Source organism: Panthera pardus, unplaced genomic scaffold (genome assembly GCF_024362965.1).
Source record: "Panthera pardus isolate Hobbes unplaced genomic scaffold, ASM2436296v1 HiC_scaffold_17, whole genome shotgun sequence".
Taxonomy (NCBI): Eukaryota; Metazoa; Chordata; class Mammalia; order Carnivora; family Felidae; genus Panthera; species Panthera pardus.
The window spans coordinates 44,166,096-44,170,719 of record NW_026526732.1 but is presented as its reverse complement, the minus strand read 5'-3'; the positions used below and the strand labels follow the sequence as shown (position 1 = coordinate 44,170,719).

The window sequence follows — 4,624 nt, the reverse complement described above, 5'->3', positions numbered from 1 at the left end:
TGTATAATAGATTATTTTTATAGGACTCCAATCACCTTTGTGTATGTGTGGGAGGGGGCAGTAAGAGGCTGAATCAATGAGACCCCTCTGTCCCTGCATGTTCCTGTTGAAACATCTGTTTTTGTTTTGAACACTCATTTCATAAATATTAGCAGTCCCCAACTTAAAAACATTGTGTTCCACCAAGTATTTGTGCATTAGCTCTTTGGAACTTTCAAAGCGCTTCTCTCCATAGAAACAAAGTTGTAAATGGTGCTTTGGGTTGCTAGTCTACTCTACAAAGATCTAAGACCCTAGGGAAGAATAAAATGTTGGAAAAGTCCTGTGGCAATGCTAGTAATCAAAGCAGCATTAAATTAGAAAGTGTTTTATTTATCTTGAATGTTGGAGCCTGAGGACAAACATTTATTTGGAAGAGGAGGAGATAGAATGATTATTTCAGAAAGATTCTAAGCCTACTTTCAAGGTCAGAAAGGTTGATGGAAGGTCTTAAGTATAGTTTTCCTTCATTACATACATATAGCTTTCTTTTGGTTTCAAGTGTATCACTAGAATTACCTTTATGATGTTTTTGTTTTTGTTTTGTTTTGTTCTGATTAACAAAAGGACTGAAAGAGATAAGTACAGGGAGAAATTTTTCTAAGTTGGCAAAAGTTTGAATGAGAGAATAATTTATTATACAGGACATGCATGTCCTTGGTTGTATGACCATGGGTGATAAGTTACCTATCTCCTACATCTCTCATTCTTCATCTGTAACATTGCTGTGGCTCTTAGATTAAATGGTATAACTAATGTGTCTGGCACAATAGGTATTTGAGAAATTTAATTCAATTTTTCTACTTCCCTAAAAAGGGAATTAATGTTCAAGATAGTCAAAGAGCAGTGTCTAGAGGATTCTTAAAAGGAAGAAACCAGAAAAGCATGGCAAGCAAGAAATTTAGGATTATGTGGTTCTTCACATGGTTGTCACTTTTTAACTTCCGTCTTCTATTTAAATAATACCCATTAGAGGAATTGGGGGAACAGTCTCAGGTTTGGTAGGCAGCAGGTCCTACAGTGTGTCTCCACTCTATATATAAATAGGACCAAAAAGTTTGCCAACTAACCAACTTTATAGTTCTTTAAAGCCTTTAGAAAATGTGAATGATGGCAAAGTCTCCAAGTGAGGAGAATATTACTGCTTAGTGGTCAAAGAATCAGGAAACCAAAGATTCAGGGCAAAAAGGCTACGCAGAGAAGGCCAACAATGACCCTTAGAAGTCCTTGTATATAAAATGTTTGAATTTTATGACTTGAAGAGCATATACTATTTCAACTGAGTGAAATGAAAGGAAAAAGTTTCTTTCTATGGTTAGAGAAAATACAAAATGTTTCCTTAGTTTTGAATTCATTAGGTACATTTTTAAAAGGAGTCACTTTTTCTTCAAAAATTTTTTCCTCTTCATTCTCTGTCCCATAAAAGATCATACACTTTTCCAGAAAAGCCAAATAAACTTAGAAAAGTTATAATACATTATTCTGCCCAATTGAAAATTTTTTTCATGAAATTAAATGAAATGAAACCACATGTGCTTGTTCCTGTTTTGGAGAAATGATCTACAACTATGACACAACAGCACTTTGCTTCCCAATTTCATTGCAAAATAATTGTGCTGTTTGCACTATGTGTTCAGTTTTTCATTTTGTCTTTCAAGGCAGAATTTTGTCTTAGCCCTGGGTTTCTGTAAATAGATAGGAATTCACTTACAGTTCTTTGTCCACTGAACTTATTTTTCAAGTTCACTTGGAGCATTCTTCTGCAATTAATAGATTCATGAAGGGCTAAGGTAAAAGCAGATCTTTGTTGCAGATTGTATCTGAACAAATTGCTTCTACTGAAAGCACAACAGGTAGTCTATTTGTTTAGCACAATTAATGCTGGTCCTGCCTGTGGGAATGAGAGGGACATATTGAAATTAACATAGGAAAAATGAAGGGAAGAATTCCAAATCAGTGACCCATATATCTGTTAGACTTAATGGTCTGGAACTAGCAGATAGGGTTTCTACAAATTACTAAACTTAAAATGTGTTGAGTTTGAGATACTTAATCTGGCTCTTAGGTTATAGTTATTGAACATCCACTGAGATTGTTAGGTTTTCCAGTTTCTCTCAAATATTAAATGTGTGTAATGAATTCCACTATTATGATGCTATTGTCGCTTGAACAGTAATGAACAAGAAATTAAAATATCAAGTGCCTAAACTTGCCATCCATTCTTTTTTTTTTTTCAGTTTCAACAAATATCAATTTATAGGTAATCTGTTTCATTTAGAACTCCATCCAATGCCCTCCCCAACTCCACTTCAAATATTTCAAAGCAAACTATAGTTGACCATTTCACTCATATTTCTTAAAAACTTAACCATTATCATCAAATCAAAGATCAATTCGTTAAAATAAACAATCTAGTTGGTTCATTTTAAATCGAGATCCTCAGTAAGATCTATATATTACAAGTGGTTGCTCTTTTTCTTAATTTTTTAAGTGTTTATTTATTTAAAAATTTTTAATGTGGATTTATTTTGAGAGAGAAAGAGACAGAGACAGAGCATGACCATTAGAGTGGCAGAGAGGAGACACAGAATCTGAAGAAGGCTCAGGCTCCAACAGCACAGAGCCTTATTATGCCAGGCTCAAACTCAGGAAACATGAGATCACGACCTGAGCCGAAGTGGGAAGCGTAACCGACCAAACCACCGACGCACCCCCTTTTTCTTTTTAAATTTCTTTACGTCTTTAAACATACCTTATTTTGAAGGCAGAGTGTGCACTTTTCTGATGGATTGAATGTGTAGTGTTGTATTTTGCCTGAGAAATCACAGTTAGGGTTTCCATCGAGTGAGATGCGGAAGACTGCAGGAATTGGGTGCGGGCAGGGTGGGGGGGGGCAACCCTGCTAAATTAAAAATAGTCTAGCATGGTAACATATTTAAAGTGTGGCACACGGTGGGGCGCCTGGGTGGCTCAGTCGGTTAAGCATCTGACTTTGGCTCAGGTCATGATCTCATGGTTGGTGGGTCCCAGCCCCACATCAAGCTCAGTGCTGATAGCTCAGAGCCTGGAGCCTGCCTAGGATTCTGTGTCTTCCTCTCTCTCTCCCCCTCCCCCACTTGTACTCTGTCTCTCTCTCTCAAAAACAAATAAACATAAAAAAATGTTTTCTTACATGAAAAAATAAAGTGTGGCACATGGAATTAAGAAATTATGAAGGGTTATCAATTTCTAAAAATATCAAGGACTAGCATATGGGAATAAATAGCTGAGGTAAAGTAGAGAGTAAGAGGATTTTGGACACAACAACCACACTCATCATGAACACAAATTAACCTTACTAAGGCCTATCACTTTGTTCCACTCCTCAACTGCTTTTTCACAAAAAATTACTGGTATGCAGACAAGTGACTCAAGCACACTTACCTCACAAATACTCAAATTCATGCCTCTGCAAAATTAGATGCCTTCAGAATCTCCCCCAAAAGTTCTATATCCAGCGATGAACAGCCATGTGGTGTTGAGTGTCATGGGTACCATATTCCTCTTGCTTGAAATACCCCTAATATTCCTTCAAAAATCACATTCAAACCACTTATCCCATGAAGTTTTACTGGAAAAAAATTCCTGTACAGTTCCTTCTGTTACTGTTCTTAGCACACTACAATTTACTTCTGAATGGTTTGCTTGCCAAATAGTTGTAAAGAATATTGGGTTTAAGAAAAGCCTCAAATTAATACAGTTTTTATTGCATCTTTAACATATCACAAATAAGTCTGAAAAATCATCTGGACAACTCAGATCTTATTCATCAGCATTTTGGACTGTTCCTTTTTTTAGAAACAGAGACACCATCCCCAAATTTTCTGATATCCTTGCTTGTAACTGTTGTGGCTTTTTGTGTCAAAGCAGCTGAGTTTGATACAAGTTTGATGTCATTTCCTTTAAGAATTAACTCATCTTTCTGGGCCTGAGATACTGAATAAGCAACACCTGGCCTCATCTGAACCCTGCTGATATATTTTTCATCCCAGGAAATTTCGAATTTCAACGAGAACCATTCTCCTGAATTACAACGTTGATGGGGAAGTGAGCATACACAGACTTCATCTTGTAGTGAATCCCAGTTTAACACCCTTGATCATGTTTTGTGCATGACTACGGATAGTGCAAACAGTAGCCAGTTCTTTCCTATTTCCCCACCATTTGTCAACTAGGAGCCTCTTCTTTTTCTAAGGAGACTGAGTTCTACATTGATGTAGTTGACATCCCTTTGCAGGTTTCCTCTGGGGCCTTCACAATAACAGTGTGTCCCTTCAGAACGATGTCAACATTTTCTGGAATATCAACAGTCTGATTGCTGAGAATGTTCTTCATTCTTGCAGTAGACAGGGCAGAGGGCCCGTTTTATATTCTTAATATCGAAAACCACATATATCTCTATCAAAAAATTAATTGCGGGGCGTCTGGGTGGCTTAGTTGGTTAAATGCCCAACTCTCGATTTCAGCTCAAGTCATGATCTCATCGTTCATGAGTTTGAGCCCCTCATCAGGCTCTGTGCTGACATTGCAGAGCCTGCTTAGGATT

General features: G+C 37.0%; 1 pseudogene; it reads right to left on the bottom strand.

Moving 5' to 3' along the window:
* Positions 1 to 3,840: 3,840 nt before the first annotated feature.
* Positions 3,841 to 4,413, bottom strand: LOC109248478 (60S ribosomal protein L9-like; annotated as a pseudogene).
* Positions 4,414 to 4,624: the final 211 nt, after the last annotated feature.